The 18,999-nt window shown below is 41.2% G+C and overlaps 1 protein-coding gene across 1 annotated transcript in view; it reads right to left on the reverse strand.

Annotated features, from left to right (window-relative positions):
• Positions 1-17,738, reverse strand: part of TMEM45A (transmembrane protein 45A) — a 96,108-nt gene extending 78,370 nt beyond the window's left edge. The window contains exon 1 of the mRNA XM_023762093.1: positions 17,436-17,738. The gene's annotated coding sequence lies outside the window, so the exon portion shown is untranslated. The remainder of the gene's footprint in view (positions 1-17,435) is intronic.
• Between the last annotated feature and the right edge of the window lie 1,261 nt (positions 17,739-18,999).

Below are 18,999 nucleotides of genomic sequence, written 5' to 3' on the forward strand. Positions count from 1 at the left end.
AAATTTAACAATATGCCTGATGATTCAGCACCTCCTGCGATTGATAATGCACTAAAAGGAAAATTCAGAGGCTTAAACTGAGCTCAGTGTGAGAGTAATGCTGTCTTCCATAAAATGTAGGCCCGTATGCCTGAGGGTAGGAGTGGTGCTTTTTCAGTGATAGCCCCAACCTTTTGTTTTCACAAGAACTAATTTCATGCCAGTGTGAGGATACCTCAAAATCAAAACATCCCCTCCATTGACTCTTTCCATTCCTAACCTTTTCAAAACTTACAAAAACTGGGTTAATTTTTCAATGGGAGAAAGATCACTAGAGTAGTACACAAATTCTACTTCCAACCCAAAAATGAGACCCACAGAAAAGAGAGGGGGGGGGGGATAGCGCATCATAGCCTCTTCTGAAGCCTGTGCACTTTCTGTGTAGATGAGGTCCTAGAGAAAGTAGCTGACAGAAGGGCAATCCTGGGCTTGGGGGGGAAGTGGAATGAAAGGAAAGAACAGAGACAAAAGCGGGGAAATGGAAATGAGACTGAAACTGAGACCAAGTGAAAGGCTGGGCCCCTTCCAGTTTCACATAGTCAAGCTGATTCTCTTCTTGCAGAAAAAATCAACTCCCATTAGAGAACCAATCAGAATGTGACCACTTATCAGGGTGCATCCACTCACCCCACCCTCTCTCACTCATCACTACCATAAAGCATAAATAATTTTAAATAACACGAAAGGCAAAAACAGCAACACCTATCACAGTTAACAAGACAATTAGATTGTATCAAGTGATCTGTGTATTTCTCTCCAGAAACCATCATCTTTGTCTTGATTGCATCTCCCTGGTATGCTGATGGGCCCTGATATGTGGGGAGTACAGAAGGCAGTCCTGAGCTCGTCAGATAGAGGCAGAAAGCTCTCACCCAAGCTTTCCTGGTCTCTCAGGTGTCTGTCTGTCTGTCTGTCTGTTTTCCCCTCTCTCTCTTTTTTCATTGGAAAACACCAGAGAGTAATAGAACCTCCTCCAATCAATGCTAATTTGAAGGAAATTAAAGTGTAATCTTAACTCCATCTACCATCTAGTCTTGCTGGTTATTATTATTATTATTACTATTAAATACTGCAAGTGAATCTGCCATGGGAAACACCCTGGTGACTATGAGAATGCTGACCAGCATCCATTTCTTTTCTTTTTTTAATATATTTTATTGATTTTTTTTACAGAGAGTAAGGGAGAAGAATAGAGAGTTAGAAACATCGATGAGAAAGAAATATGGATCAGCTGCCTCCTGCAAACCCCCCACTGGGGATGTGCCTGCAACCAAGGTACATGCCCTTGACCAGAATCGAACCTGGGACCCTTCATTTCACAGGCCAACGCTCTATCCACTGAGCCAAACCAGTCAGGGCAGCATCCATTTCTATATTCCAGGTATTGTTACCCAATCCACAGTATGATTATCATTGGGAATAAAAGCAAAGTTTTCCAAGAGGTCTGATCAAAAGCCTCCTTTCCAGGTGAAAATAAGTGATTTTAAGACCCCTCTTTTAAAAGACAAACTGACTTCAAATTTCCCAAAGACTGATCCTTTAGTCCCAATGCCCCAAAGAAAGTAAAATCTCTGCCAAATGATAGTAATGATATCTAATTCTTATCTTCAAGTAGGCGCTTCCCCAAGAACTGTTCTGGGCTATAACATTTCCAGAAACAGATAGTTTTCCAGCATCCAAGAGATGTATAAGTTACATAAAGAAAAGCCATATATGTGCACAGGCAGAGTGAGAAAGAATATCAAAATGCTTAGCACTAGCCAGACTGAAGAAAACTTGGGTTCTAGCAGCAAAACATCTAGAGATATTCAGAAGACAGGGTGTCAGACTGGACTTCAGGGTGGTGATGCTGCAGAGAAACATGTGTGGTGAGCAAATTAAAACCTGTCCCATCCTCAGAGGGACATTAGACAGCCTGGGCTCAAAGCTTAGAGCTCAGTTATGGACCTCCAGAGGTCTAAGCCTATGTATGACTCCAGAGCACCCCTCCCTGGCCCAACCTTGAACCTCTGGTAGTGAAATCAAGCTCTGACTCTTCCACCTGTGTCTTTCTGACTTGCTTCCTTGAATGTTCCAGTTGGGTTTCAAAGGCTTAGCCCACTCCCGCTTACACCTGTCAGCAGATCTTGGCCTCCTTGGTTTAAGCCTACTGCTCTCTAAGGCCTTTGATTCAGAGTCATCTATTGGCTTCAGAATATTAGACCCACTCACCTCCCACCCACTACTCCTTGCTCAAATCCTTAGCATACATGATGTCCTTGGCCAACATTACTCTTAGCTGAGTTTCTCTTACCATAATCCAATGAGGAGGTTGGAATGATCAAAAACAGGAAAAGTATTTTAAAAAGCCAATAATAGACATCCAAGGGGGACTGCTATCTCAAAAGCCAAGGTAAGTATCAACACAAACCCTGGTTTGGCCAACTCTGGCTTGTTATGTACAAAATGTTACACTGAAGGCCTTGTGGATTAAAAAGGGGCCACATGCTAACCTGGCAAGCTAGGGGAAGGCCGGAATGGCAAACTCAGACCTAATATAACCACAAAGGATGGTCTGAAATTAAAACTTTTTTAACTAAAAGCTATTTATGGCAGGTAGTCATGGCATAAGCTAAAATGTTCCCTGACAAAAGTCAATCTTTATCTTGACTAAGCCAGTCTATTGTTTTTTGCATCTAAGATAACATACCTGTGCAATATCAGGATAATGCCCCTTCTTCCAGACTCCTCAGGCACAACCAATGCACCAGGTGGAGATCATAAATCCTCTCATTGTTATTGTTATCATGTCAATTGTTGACTTTTAATTATCCTATACCCACCTATATAAGATGTATGTATCTGTCATTTTACTTTTCATCCAATCCCAAAGATTTCCCCACTTTGCTTTCTCCTACCTCCCTAATCTATCTCCAATGGATTTTACATAACACAGTTATGGCTCCTCTTTTGATTATAATGTATAAATAAGGTGCAAAACTGCCATTCTCCAGAGCATGGTCTGAGTCCGTTAAGATTTTGCTTTCTGGCAATTGTAGATAGTTTGGCTCAAATAAACTCACTAAAATTCTGCAGTGGTTCTCAACCTTCCTAATGCCGTGACCCTTTAATACATTTCCTCATGTTGTCCCCAATTTCATTGTTACAAATTGAACATAATTAAAGCATAGTGATTAATCACAAAAACAATATGTAATTATATATGTGTTTTCCGATGGTCTTAGGCGACCCCTGTGAAAGGGTCATTCGACCCCCAAAGGGGCTGCGACCCACAGGTTGAGAACCACTGCTCTATAGGTTCTTACATTGACAGCCTTGACTGTTTTGACTTTTTAACAGTACAAAATGTGCATGGAAGTACATCTCCAGGACAGTCAAGAATAGTGTATTTCTATTTTAGACACAATGATCTGACTATTTTAGAGTACCAGACATTGTGAATTTTGCCTTGTTGGGCACTGGATTTTTTTTATCACTATAAATATTCTTGAGCTGTGTTCTAGGATAAGTAAGTAACTTGGAAGCAGTTTAATCCTTTTTGGTATTTTTTTTTTAATGATTTGTTAGACATGTCTGGAGCAGAGCTCAGTGTAGGCCTAATTATTTTCCACTTCTGAGGCAAGACCTTCCTAATTATGATACTGTTGTAATAATCTGGTTATTATTTAACAGGAAGGGAGTGAATAAGGAGACCAGGTAGTATGTACTAATTACACAGCTTTGCCAAAAAGCTGTATTTAACATTCTCCAAGTCTACTCCCCATTGATTGATGGAGGAAGGGACCAGACAAAGGCAATTTAGATACATGTCCAATAAAGTCTGAGTAATGTAAAAGGTTAATTGCCCATCAATCACACCTAGAAGCAGGTAACTAATAGAATTTAATCTGGCCTAAATACTGAACCACACCTGGCCACAACAAGGAATGGGAACTCTGGACATTGGCTCTGTTTCTGACTGCTGAACTCCCAGCTGCCCTCCTCCAGGACTGGCTTAAGGGGCAGGGAGTTTTGGAACCAAAGAAATGTAACTCCTTGCCAATAAAGCCTTTGTGGATGAGGGCGGGGGGGGGGGGGGGGGGGCGGGGGCGGGGGCCCATGCTACCTGACAAGCTCAGGGAAGGCCTGCATGGCAGTCTTGCAAATTTAAAGACCTAAAGTAACCACAAAGGATGGCCTGAAATTAAAACTTTAACTATAAGCAGTTATGGTGGATAGTCATGTCCTAGGCTGGTATTTTTCCTAATGAGGTCCATTTTTACCTAAACTGAGCCTATTGTCTTTTTGTATTTACAATAACATACCCTTGAAATGTCTGAATAACTTGTAACTTTCCTTTTCTGGACCCCTTGGGGCACAACCTAATATGCCTGGGCACCAGGACAGATACCACAAATTCTTTCACTGTTATCATGTTCATTGTTGACTGTTGGCTATCCTGCATGTGTCTATCATTTTATTTTTTATTCAATCCCAGCGGTTCCCCCCCCCAACCCCCCGGCTTTGCTTTCTCCCACCTCTCTAATCTATCATCAATGTAACTCACCTACATCCCCTCCTTTGATTACAATGTATAAAAATAAATGGAAACCCGCCATTCTCTGGAGCATTATCCTAATCCATTGAGATACTGCTTCCTGGCAATTGTCGATAGTTTGGCTCAAATAAACTCACAAAATTCTTTATAGGTTTGAATGTCTTTACATTAACACCTTCTTCCACAGTCCATCCTCCCATTCAAGTCTTAGAAATTTCATTTTCTGAAAACATCACAAGAGCCTCAACTCCCGCTTGCGTCTGGGAAGTCTGGCCCTTGAATTCCTTTGGCATCAATGGTTCTACCCAATACCACATGAATTGTGAGTTTTCCAGTCTGGTTGGACAGAACAGACAATATTCTGGGCCCTCTGTGAGTGGAGGGCATTGTTTTCCACTCCTTTCCCGCTTCCTCCCTCCTTGAGCCTCCCTATCTCCCCTCCATCTCACCCCATAGACTCCCCTCACCCCATCCCCCAACTTCCCAGTAGTCTCCTCACACACATGTGCTGACCAGTACTTTGCTGATTACTTACGAGAACGTTCTGCAGACCTGTGGGCCCCTCTCCCAACACCGCTCTCTCATTGCTGGTACTCTGTTCTATGAACTCGAGCGCCCTTGGTTTTCCTTGGCTCTTAGCACCATCTCCTCAACTCAGGCATTCTGAGTTCCACCTGGGCTGCCCTTCCTAGGTCTCAACCTGAAAACTCTCCACTCAGTAAACTGGAGTATTCCTAGAGCTCATCTCTTTTGTTTCCAGTATCTTAGAGATCATTGCTCTTCATTGCCTGCAGGCCAATGTTTCAAAAATCATTGTTTCACATATTTTATCTGATATTTTTTTATTTCAGGGAAAAGGTAAATCCAGCCCGGTTACTCCATCTTGGACACACACAGAACTTCTTTAAAATTTAGTCAACATTGTACCCAATACCAATATTGAAAGGACTTTACTCAAACACTTGGAAGCTGAATAGCATGTTATTAAATATTGATTGGGTTACCAATGAGATCAAAGAAGACATTAAAAACATCCTGGAAACTAATGACAATGAAACACAACAATCCAAAACGTATGGGACACAATGAAAGCAGTCCTGAGAGGGAAGTTTATAGCTCTACAGGCCTATCTCAAAAAACAAGAAAAAATGGTAGTAAATCATCTAACTCTACATCTCAAAGAACTAGAAAGAGAGCAACAAGAAAAGCCCAGAGTGAGCAGAAGGAAGGAGATAATAAAGATTAGAGCAGAAATAAATGACATAGAGAGCAAAAATAAACAATACATAAAATCAATGAAACCAAGAGCTGGTACTTTGAAAGGATAAACAAGATTGATGAACCTCTAGCCAGGCTCACCAAGAAGCAAAGAGAGAGGACCCAAATAAACAAAATCAGAAATGATAGAGGCAAAATAACAACAGACCCCACAGAAATACAAATGATTGTTAAACAATACTATGGACAACTCTACTCCAACAAATTAGACAACCTGGAAGAAATGGACATATTCCTAGAAAAATACAACATTCCAAAACTCAATCAGGAAGAATCTAAAAATCTCAACAGGCCAATAACTATGGAAGAAATTGAAGCAGTCATCAAAAAGCTTCCCGCAAACAAAAGCCCAGGACCGGATGGCTTCAAGGGGAGTTTTACCAAACATTCAAGGAAGAACTAAAACCTATCCTCCTCAGACTACTACAAAAAATCCAAGAGGAAGAAACACTTCCAAGCTCATTCTATGAAGCCAGCATCACCCTAATACCAAAACCAGGTAAAGACAACACAATGAAAGAGAATTACAGGCCAATATCCTTCATGAACATAGATGCCAAAATCCTCAACAAAATCTTAGCAAATCGGATCCAGCAGTACATCAGAAGGATCATACACCATGACCAAGTAGGATTTATCCCAGGGATGCAAGGATGGTACAATATCCGAAAATCAATAAAAGTGATACATCACATAAACAAATTGAAAGAAAAAAACCACATAGTCATATCAATTGATGCAGAAAAAGCATTTGACAAAATCCAACACCCATTTTTTATAAAAACTCTCAGCAAGGTGGGAATAGAAGGATCATACCTCAACATAATAAAAGCCATATATGACAGGCCCACAGCCAACATCATACTCAATGGACAAAAACTAACACCATTTCCCCTACGAACAGGAACAAGACAGGGATGCCCACTCTCACCACTCCTGTTCGATATAGTCCTGGAAGTATTAGCCATTGCAATTAGACAAGAAGAAGAAATAAAAGGCATCCAAATTGGAAAAGAAAAAGTAAAACTGTCCTTATTTGCAGATGACATGATATTATACATAAAAAACCCTAAAGACTCCATCAAAAAACTATTAGACTTAATAAATGAATTTGGCAATGTAGCAGGATACAAAATTAATGCCAAGAAATCTATGGCATTTCTATACACCAATAGAGAACTTACAGAAAGAGAGACTAAAAAAACAATCCCATTTACCATCGCACCAAAAAAATTAAGCTACCTAGGAATAAACTTAACTAAGGAGGTAAAAGACCTCTACTCAGAAAACTACAGGACGTTGAAAAAAGAGATAGAGGAAGACATAAACAGATGGAAGAACATACCATGTTCTTGGATTGGTAGAATCAACATCATTAAAATGTCCATACTGCCCAAAGCAATCTATAAATTCAATGCACTTCCCATTAAAATACCAATGGCATATTTCACAGGCCTAGAACGAACTCTCCAAAAATTCATCTGGAATAAAAAAAGACCCCGAATAGCTGCAGCGATCCTGAGAAAGAACAAAGTAGGTGGGATCTCAATACCAGATATCAAGCTGTATTACAAAGCCACTGTTCTCAAAACTGCCTGGTACTGGCACAAGAACAGACATATAGATCAATGGAATAGAATAGAGAGCCCAGAAATCGGTCCGAACCAATACGCTCAATTAATATTTGACAAAGGAGGCAAGAACATACAATGAAGTCAAGATAGTCTCTTCAATAAATGGTGTTGGGAAAATTGGACGGATACATGCAAGAAAATGAAACTAGACCACCAACTTACACCATACACAAAAATAAACTCAAAATGGATAAAGGACTTAAATGTATGATGGGAAACCATAAAAATACTAGAAGAATCTAAAGGCAACTAAATCTCAGACATATACCGAAGCAATTTCTTCACCGATACAGCTCCTAGGGCATTGGAAACTAAAGAGAAAATAAACAAATGGGACTACATCAAAATAAAAAGCTTCTGCACAGCAAAAGAAACCATCAACAAAACAACAAGAAAGCCCACTGTATGGGAGAACATATTTGCCAATGTTATCACCGATAAGGGCTTAATCTCCAACATTTATAGGGAATTCATACAACTTAACAAAAGGAAGATAAACATTCCAATAAAAAAAATGGGCAAAGGACCTAAATAGACACTTTTCAAAAGAGGACATTCAGAAAGCCAAGAGACATATGAAAACATGCTGCATAAGGAGGTCGGTGTGTACAAAGATACCACTACCTCTGCTGACCTGCACTAGACTCAAATACTTACCAATCCTCTGAAAAGTGGCAACCAACAACAGTTGCTTCACCCCTGAGGTGAATGTACATGGGACATAAATGCTAAGAGTTCAGACACTAGAGTGAAGTTATTCTGTGTTTAAATCCTGACTTCACCACTGTGTGACCTTGGACAAGTTACTTAACTTCTCTAGGCCTCAGTTACCTCATCTATATTGTGGGGAAATGTTAGCCTGCTTCTACCGCATGAAGTGTCTATGAAAATGAAATGCAAAGAACCCTGAGAAGAGGCTGACACCTGACCGTTGTTCCTGTATCTTTCCGTGAGGAATGAGCTTTAAGGCGTGATCATGGTAACACAGCCCCTCACCTCCGTGGAGCACACTACAGTTTACAAAGCCCCCGCATACATCACTTCATTAATCCTCTCTTAGAAGTAGGAATTTTCTGATGAGGAAAATGTCTATAAGGAGGATCCCAAATTTGTCCCAGGAGGATGAGATTTTGATTCATCTGTCTGCTCTGTGCATTGGAAGCTAGCTGTCCAAGAAGTCATAGAAGCAGTAAGGAAAAAAAACAAGATCACCCTGCTCTTCCACAGTCTGTCCTTGTGCCCTTAGTACACACAGACTGAGGGCTGAGCGGAAGGAGGAAGAGCAATGCCGTAGATGGAGAAACTGGGTGCCAGTTCACCTGAGTATGTGCTTAAAGGTACGGGGCTTCTAGAGCTCAGACCCAGTTCCCCCCATTCTTCTACGACACAACCTTTTTTCCTCCCCCTTGTTACCCTCTCATCTTCTGGCATTTATCTCCAAGTGTCAGCTGTGTTATGATTTTTGCTGTAAGCAATTTTTTATGATTTTTTCCTTCTTCACTGACATTTTTAGTATTATTGAATTTTCATTATTTAGTAGATATGCAGGCTCCTAAACTATCCTAAATGTGCTTCTTAATACTATATATCTCTCTATTTTGCCTTTTTCTCTCTTTCTTTTTTTTTAAGTATATATTTTATTGATTTCAAAGAGGAAGGGAGAGGGAGAAATAGAAACATCAAGGATGAGAGAGAATCACTGACCGGCTGCCTCCTGCACGCCCCCTTCTAGGGATCAAGCCCGTAACCTAGGCACGTGCCCTGACCTTGAATCGAACCAGTGGCCTCCTGGTTCATAGGTCGATGCTCAACCACTGAGAGGCTGGGCTCCTCTCTTTCTTTAACAATTTTCCATACCATTAGTCTGAATTATGCCTGGCTTGCAGGAAGAGGGCAAGCAAGAATCAAATAATTGGCCCGCCAGCATGGCTCAATCAATTTTAAAAAAAAGTATTTTTAAAAATAGGATCAAATAATTAGAGAAAAACTTCTGTGTTGGGTCTTTAAATTGAAAGACACATCAAGAGAAAATAAAATGTTTTTTAAAAATAATCCATACCTAAATGTATCAAAGTGAAATTCAGAACTTTATTCTTTTTTTATTTAAAATGTGGGAGTTGTAATTTAATGTAGGGATATTTGGATCTGAGGAATGTCTTTTGAATTTTATGAGAGTAGTTAATAATTCCAATAAATTCCATTTTTAAAAAAGCCACAACGGAGAGCAAGGACGGCTCTAGACAACAAGGATGAAAGGAGGCAGTTGCCTCCAGACCTTTGCCACTCTAGGAGAGTTGATGGCACCAGCGAGGCCCAAGCTGGTCAGAGTGGTGGCAGGTACATGAAAAAGGATTCATCTTCCAAGGTTTCACTGTGGCAGCTGAGTGTCAGAGTCCTGCTGGGAGCTCTGAAAGCCAGAGAAGAATGGCAACAGTCAGATGGCTCACAGGGAGATGCCAACAGTCCAGAGAGAGGAAACAGTGCAAACAAGCCTGGCTTGAGGATCTGAGCCCAATGCTACTGGTACTTTAAGTGACTTGGTCTTCTGTAGAAAAAGAACATTCTTCCATTTGAGCTCCACTGTCTGTTCTCCTTGACAAAATATGCTCACAAAGATCTGCATGTTTCCACTGACAAGTTGTGGTATGCATATTACACATGTATATGTGTATGTATTTGTATGTGCATAGATATTGTCAAATTTTAAAAAGCAAAGGCAGAACAGTGAGTATAATATGGTTCATTTATATTTTAAAATTATGTTTATGTTTAGATCTATGAGTGAGTGATCTCTTAGAGAAGGTGTAGAAGGATACAGGCCAAACTATTAACAAAAGTTACCTCTGGGGAGAGTAGTGGGATGGAAAAAAGCAGGTAAGTAAAGGGGAAACCGTTATGTTTGACTCTATATACTCTGTTTCAATTTTTTAAACAAACATAAATTATTACTTTTTCAATTCTAAAAGCCAAAGAAAGATAAAAAGGGGGAAGGAAGAAAGGGAAAGAAGGAAGGAAGGGAAGAAGGAAGGAAGGAAAGCTATCAACAATTAATGCCCTTTCAACACAGAAATAATCTGTCTTCCTTGGAAACATGAAAAGTTACAAAAAGTAGAAATTTTGGGTAATTCTATGAGGAAAAACTTAGCACTTTAGACATAATTTTTTTAAATGTCAAGAATGAATCAATGTTTTTATACTATGGCTATACCTATGCTAATGATTGATAAGTGAATGGCTTAGGTATCCACACGCAAAAGAATAAAGTTGGACCCTTATCTCCATCATATTCAAAAATTAACTCAAAATATATAAAAAATCTAAATGTCAGAACTGAAACTAAAAGCTCTTAGAAGAAAATCTTCATGATATTTGATTTGGCAAAGATTTCTTAAATGTGTAACACCAAAACATAAGCAACAAAAGAAAAAATAAATTGGATGACATCAAAATAAAAAACTTTTGAGCATCAAAAAACACAATCAACAGACTGAAAAGGCAACCCAGGTAATGGAAGAAAATATCTACAAATCATATACCTAGTAAGTAGTTAATATTGAGAATATATAAATAGCTCCTACAACTCCATAACTAAAACCAAAAACAAAATAAACAACCTGACTTAAGAATGAGCAAAGAACTTGAGTAGACATTGCCCCAAAGAAGATATGCAAGAGATGCTCAAGGTCACTAATCATTAGGGAAATGCAAATCAAAACCACAATGAGATATCACTTCACCCTCATAAGGATAGCAATTATTTAAAACACACACACACACAGAATAAGTGTTGGCAAGGATATGGAAAAATTGGAACCTTTGTGCATTGCTGGAGGGAATGTAAACTGATGCAGCTGCTATGGTGGTTCTTCAAAAAATAAAAAAATTGAATTACTTTGTGATCCTGAACTCTGCTTCTGGGTCTATATCCAAAAGAAGTGAGAGCAGGAATTCCAACAGACATTTGTACACGAGTGTTCACAGCAGCATTATTCATAATAGCCAAAAGATAACGCATTAGTCAGGGTTCTCCAGAGAACCATAGGATGGATGGATGGATGGATGGATGGATGGATGGATGATAGATAGATAGATGATAGATAGATAGATAGATAGATAGATAGATAGATAGATAGAGCTGATTTTATGAATTAGCTCACGTGACTGTAAGAATCTGGCAATGTTCAAAATCTTCATGGAAAGCCAGCTGGCGGGAAACCAGGGAAGAGCTCATGCTGCAGTTCAAGTCCCAAGGCAGTCTGCTGGCAGAATTCCCTCTTCAAGAGCGATCAGTCTTTTTCTATTAAGGTTTTCAAATAATTGGATGAGGCCCACCCACAGTATGGAGAGTAATTTGCTTTACTCAAAGTCTAGTAATCTAAATTTTAATCTCATCAAAAAAAAATACCGTCACAGAAATATTTAGAATATTTGACCAAATATCTGGGTACCGTGGCCTAGCCAAATTGACACAAACAATTAACCATCACAGATGGAAACAACCCAAATGTCCATCAGCAGATGAAAGGATAAATAAAATGTGGTGTATACATACAATAGAATATCATTTGGCCTTAAAAAGTACAGTCAAGCGCTACCTAATGACGTTTCCGTCAACGAGGAACCGCATGTATGACAGTGGTCCCAGAAGGATTAAGTGCATTATAAACAAAAAGCTTATTTGTGATGTTGAAAGAAAAGGCTAGACCCAACTAAGCTGTTGAGCTTACTGCTGGCACTGGGTGGTTTAAATAGATGAGGAGGCTCAGCATGTAGTCTGTCTGCCCTGTGCCCCACTGGAGGCTGTGGCCTAGAGTTGGTGAGGGAGCAAGAGGAGAAGGCTAACAAACTCACTTCCCTTCCTCAGTTTCTCATCCCTCTCTCCTTCCAGGCCTGTTCTCTCCCTCCTTCTCTCGGTTTCTCTCCTCCCCCTTTCCCTTTATTATCTCTTGTCTCAAGCTTTATTTTTCTGGTTCTCTTCTGATCTCTGATCTCACTTTCCTCCCCTTCTCTTCCTTCTCTCTCACATCCTCCATCCTTCCTTTTGAGCTCTACTCCCCCTCAGAGGGACCTCCCTCCACCGTCTTCCTCCTGCCCTCCCCGCATCGGCATGCTCACACACACTTTATCTTTTGCAGCGTATTTTGTACTGTACCTTGTCTCCATGTAGATACACGAATACTTATCTTTGTGTTACAATTGCCTATAGTATTGAGTACGGCAGCATGCTGTACAGGCTTGCAGCCTAGGAGCAATAGGCTACACCATACAGCCTAGGTGTGCAGTAGGCTACCATCCAGGTTTGTGTTGCACTCTGTGATGTTTGCACAAGGACAGAATTGCCTAAGGATGCATTTCTCGAAATGTATCCCCATCATGAAGCAACACATGACTAATGAAATTCTGGCACACAATACAATATAGATGAATCTTGAAAACATTATGCTAAGTGAAATGAGCATTGTAAAGGGGCAAATATTGTATAACTCCAGTTATATGAGGCACCTCAAGTAGTCAAATTCATAGAGATAGAAAGTAGGACGGTGGTTATCAGAGGCTGAAAGCAAAGGTAATAGACGGTTATTTAATGGGTATGGAATTTCAGTTTGATGAAAAAGTTATGAAGATGGAAAGTGATGATGGTTGCACAACAATATGAATGTACTTAATACCACTGAACTATACAATTAGATATTGTTAAAATGGCAAACGTTATGTCATATTTTACCACAATTTAAAAAAATGAAGTGCTTACATGTATAGGCTTTACTAAGATTCAGACACTACGCTAAATGAGTTAAACTGATTTTCTCAGTTAATGCCTATTGATAACCCCATTTTGCAGATAAGAAAGCCTCCTAGAAAAAGTGACTTGCTCCAGGTGCACTGCACTAGTAAGAAGCAGATCTGGGATTGGAACCCTCACAGTCTGACTCCAGTCTAGGTGCTCAGTCAGTGTGTTATACTAAAAGAGTGACTACATTAAGGGAATGAGATAAAAAGCAAATTACAACATTTTTCAACCCAAAATGATGTGAAATCCAGACTGGGTAGGATTAATAACAGGACACCTAAAATTGCTCTATATTGACTTTCATCATGAAGTTCTTATTCCAAAACCACAGCATCTCCAGAAATCAGACAAGAAGCCAGAATGCCCAAGAAATTGGGATAGAATATGTACCTGGAATTGCCCCATTTTTCCATAAGCCTTGGAACATTTCATAGTTTCCCTATTTTAAAAAAATAAAAATACTGCGGTCCCATTTATATTTTAAAATTATATTTATGTTTAGGTCTATACCTGTGAGTGGACACTTAGGAAGGGCTGGAAAGATACTGACCAAACTATTAACAAAGGTTACCCCTGGAGAGTGTGGTGGAATGGGAAGAAAGCAAGTAAATAAAGGGGAAACCATTACTTTTGACTTTTATACACTGTTTTGGTTTTTCAAAGAAGATAATCATCCAACTGACCTCTATTCAATGTGTAAGTCCAGGACTATGGTGGTTCTGTAGAAACAAGTTGGAAAAACAGTAACAAACAATGAGCTCCGAGTAATAAACAAATAAAACGTCTCCTGTCCCCATGTGCAGCACATCCCACAAGCAAGACTCATGATGGTATTCTGGCTCCTCCAGGGAAATTTTACCAACGTGATTCTCCGAATGTTCCCTGCTCCTTCAATGATCCTTCTTCCATGGACTTCTTGACTACCACCCCCACAAAGAAGAGCAGTCCCACTGTGGTTAAGGCTTGGGCTGTGCCCAAAACACTCATCAGAAAGGATATGTGCACCCCTATGTTCATAGCACGCAATTTACCACAGCTAAGATTTGGACACAGCCTAAGTGCCCATCAGCAGATGAGTGGACAAAAATACTGTGGTACATCTACACAATGGAATACTACATGGCAATATAAAAGAAAGAACTCTTACCATTTGCAATAGCATGGATGGATCTGGAGAGTATTACGCTGAGCGAAATAAGCCAGTCAGAGAAAAATAAATATCACATGATCTCACTCATATGTGGAATCTAATGAACCAAATAAACTAGTGACCAAAAATAGACCCAGAGACATAGAAGCATGAAGAGACTGTTGAACCTCAGAGGGGAGGGTGGGTGGAAAGAGATCACCCAACGAACTTGTATGCATATATGTATAACCCGTGGACACAGACAATGGGGTGCTGAGGGCCTGGCGGGTCGGGCATGGACGGGAGCGGGCTAGAAGAGGTAAATGGGGGGAAAAGAAGGACCTATGTAATACTTTGAACAATAAAGATTTTTTTTAAAGGCTTGTGCTGTGGTGTTACACTGAGTCTGCATTTGCCATTTGTTCACTGTGTGACTTTGGGCAAGTGTCTTAATCTGCCTGTGCCTCTGTCTTCTCAGCTAATAAATACCAACCCTCACAGGGTTGTTGAGAGGCTTACATAAACTGAGACAAGTAAAGCATTTAGAATAATACCTGCCGTATATTAGCGGTGAGAAAATGTTAGCCATGGATGCATCAAATAGCCATCTGCAAGCAACAGACTGTCCCCGGGATGGTGGGGGAGAAGAATGAAAGAGCATCCAAGGGAAAAGGGAACTTAGAGGTCATATTACTGATGATGGCCTAGAGAGGACCATAATGGCTCAATGTCATGCCTGGGGTCACACAGGTGGTCAGCAGCAGCACCAGGGCCAGACTCGGGTTCACTCTGACATAAGCCCTGGAGGAAGAGAAAGCAAGAGATCTCCAAACTGACTCTCTACCTAGGTGCATATTACCAGTCTCATCTACTTCAATAATTGTACATTATAAAAGGATACGTATTAACATGTGACTAGACAATCCTGTCAGTGGGCAGAGAAAGAGCTATTCTGCACACAGTGTGTGTGTATGGGGGGAGGGGAGAGGTGCAACAATAGTCCATGTCAAAGACTTTAGGGCATGCCCTGTTTCTGAGAAGTCGCCCTTGTAATAGCCCAGGAGGCCAGACCACTTCAGCAGAGCTCCAAGACAGCCACTACAGAGGGAGTCCAAAAAGTGGGCTCCAGACTCACTGGTCCATCCTACCCCATTGCCTGCAGGCCCTGAAGGCAGGTCACAGAAGCAACAGAGCAGACAGGGAGGGTATGCTGGGCAAAAGGTAGAGACCAGACTCCAGAGATGGGTCATTCCAGAAATACTTCCACTATGTAACTTTTGCCAGTGCAGCTTGCCATCCCCCACCAATCTACCTCCCACGCCTCCCCTTCCCCATCAGGCTCTCCATGCCATCCCCCACCTCTCCCACCTTTCCAACCTTTCTGCTCACTAAGCCCTGCGTTTCAATTCAGTCTCCACATAGAGCCACACCTTCCAGCCTCAGTGCTTTGCCCAGGCTTTCTCTTCCTCCTAAAATGCCTGCCCCCTGCTGTTGTTCTATGATCCCTTTCCTCTCCATTAAAACTATTGGGCAAAATTTTTCCCCAGAAATGCCAACCTTTCCATGAAGCCATCCTATAATAAGAAGTCATCTTTCCATCCTCTGAACTCCCAGACCTTTCTAGATCTTTCTAAAAGCACTTGATAAATTCTACCTCACTCCCCTCTCAAGACTCTCCTGTACAGCCTTCTACAGTGCATTGCTAACAAGTGGTCAGCATACTAGTTGCTAGCACAGAGGTCAGAATGGTGGCTGGGAAGACTGGTGTGCAGCAGGGGGAGCTGGGAAGGAAGGCAATAAAGAGTCACTACAACAGCAAAGACTACGTGCCAGAACTCTTCTAAGTATTTAACATATCTTAACTCAGTCCTCAAGACAACCCCATGAGGTAAGCACTACTGTCTCCACATTACAGAGGCAGAAACTACGGCACAGATGGGCTGGCTAACTTGCCCAAGATCCACCAGTGGGGTTGTGGATTGAACCAAGCCAGCTGTCTCTTTATATTGTTTCTCTGCAACACTGTTCCTTCTAACCCTGCATCCCTGAAAACCACTCAACTCTTCCACCCAGTGTATGCATTGCCCTTTTGAGTCAAAAACATGCTCTGCAACTTGCAATTATGACACCAAATTCCCACCTACTGTTTTTTAAGCCAGAAATTAAAGATCAATTCTGGTCAGATCTGCCATGATAGTAAATAATATATGACAAGGTCTCAAATCCGAAACATTATTTAAACAGAGAGAATTATAGCTGTTTCTAATGGAATGGGCCTCAGGCCACTTACCTAGCTCAATATTTGCCATCATTTCCATCCTGAAATATATACCAGAACAGTCTGCAAGCATACACATCTAGTGATCATTCTGCATATTATTTTGATAGAATTATAGGATTAATATACAATTATAGCACAAAGTTACTGATAAACACAGTTGTCTGTCATATGTTTAAGATTTTTTTGACAATCATAAAGGAATTTGGGCCTCCCACTATGGATAGGAGAATAAAGAAAAGACACATTTCAGTTACAATTACATTCAAATGTAAGTGAAATAGCAATTACCTGTATAATTGAGGTTTTAAATAATCTAATATTAAACATCCCATTCATGAAGCAAAAGTTTTGTTAATTCTGAATAAGCCAGGTAATTTTCTCAATCTTCTATCAAGACAGTCAGAGAGAGGAGGATGTATAAAGAATTCAGCTTTACAAATATATAGTCTGTTTTCACAGAAAGCAAGTAGAAAAATAAATTTATCAGTAGGTTCAACTTTTGAAGTTAGGAGAGATTTACAACAGGGTACCAATTTAATGTCTGTTCCCAGGAAATTTAAAAATAGCGTACAGATGACCAAAAAGTTAAATTACATAAAAATCTCAGCAAAGTAGAAGAAAAGGTTTGTAGCAGCGAGCGGTATTTTTCCTTTCCCTGATGAAGAGACTAGTGAGAACAGCAGAAAGCCTCAGAATAGAGATCACAGCGGGAGAAACAAGACACCCAGCACGTCTCCAAAACTTACCCAACTCGGTCTGTTTACTCAACACTTTATTTTTTCCACTTTGCCAGTTTAAGTCAGACAGCGGCTCGGCTTTTGTTGTTGCTCTTTCTGTTCTTTTGATCGCAGAGCCCCATGAAAATGAACCTATGTGTTGGATGGGATCTGGCCCCGTCTCGCATTAGAGGGGGGGAAAGTTTTACACTTGGATCCTTGGTGGCTTCTTTGGGAAAATGAATAAATAATAAGTGGCCAGAAGGAGAGGACGTGGGAGACGTGCTCAGCTGACGTTGGGCCCCCGCAAAGGGGCTGCCCAGTTCCTCAGCGCAGCTGTCCAGATGTGCCTCATCTGGTTCCCTCGCCCGGCACGAATCTCAGCCGCCGCGGCTACCCGAAGCTCCAGCTCATTGGTGGCCGCGGTTCCTCACCTGTCGCCTATTGGCCGGTCGGCCCGCCATTCCGGCCGGCCTGGGGCCCGCCTCCGCCCGCCGGGCCAGCTCGTTCCATCCTCTGAAGGAACCTGGAAGTGCTGCGCGCGCGCTGATGTGGCACTCGGCGGGGCCAGCGAGCCCGAGAGGGGCCCGGGGCCGAGGTGTGGCTCCTCCGCACGCAGGCCCCTGTTATGCCCATTCTTTTAGGCAGTTAGACTGGTTTACACAGGATGATTTCAATCTATTCTTGGGATGAAATTAAGGCGCGCCCCGCGCTCGCTTGAGTCCCCTGCATTTCCAAGTGCATGGGACTGGGGCTCCCCATGCCCACGCTCCCAAAGGGCGGTCAGGCCAGGTCAGAACTTCATTCTCTCCCCTTTCTACAGGGAGCAAATTATAAAATCCAAGAGCCTGACCTGAGGATAGTGTTCTTTTTGTTGGCGGAAAAGCCCTAATGAATCCTTTGAAGTCCTTATTAATTAACCAGGAGGTGGTTGTTATCTGTGGAGAGAAGGCCAGGGTTGGCTTGGTGTTTTTGTTGTTGGATGGTGGAAATAAAAAATGTTGCTTGGTGCTATGAGAAATTAGACAGGACTCTCCCCCTAACAATGCTTTGATCCTGGGGAAATCGTGGAAGGGTTAACTGGTTGGTTGGTTGGTTGGTTGATTGGTGGGGGTTGGGGGAGGTTGAGATTTGCAAATCCATTGCCATTATAACTTAAAGATGTTGACGGAAATGTGACCTCATTGAAATATTAAGATGGCAAGAGCCACACTTATTGGGCCACACACATTAAAAGGTGCCAGCTTGACCCACATTATCATATTTAGTTCTTTAACAACCACCTTATAAGTAAATATTATAATTATCTTCATTTTCAGATAAAGGCTACCAAGATGCAGAGAAGCCTATCTCAGCATATTACCAAAGTCTCCAATAGATGTTTGCAGCACTGTACCATGGATGCATAAACTTATATGCCATTTGCCAGGAGTGGGTGGGTCAGAATTTCCTGTGAGTGCCTCTACCTTCTTATGCCCAAAGCTTTCACCGCATAGATGATGTCCTCTTGGTTGGTATATTTGTTACCTATTGCTATCTATGTAACAGATCACCACAAATTTATTATTGTACAGTTTCTGAGGGTCAAGAGTCC

Source organism: Myotis lucifugus, unplaced genomic scaffold (genome assembly GCF_000147115.1).
Source record: "Myotis lucifugus unplaced genomic scaffold, Myoluc2.0 scaffold_231, whole genome shotgun sequence".
NCBI lineage: Eukaryota > Metazoa > Chordata > Mammalia > Chiroptera > Vespertilionidae > Myotis > Myotis lucifugus.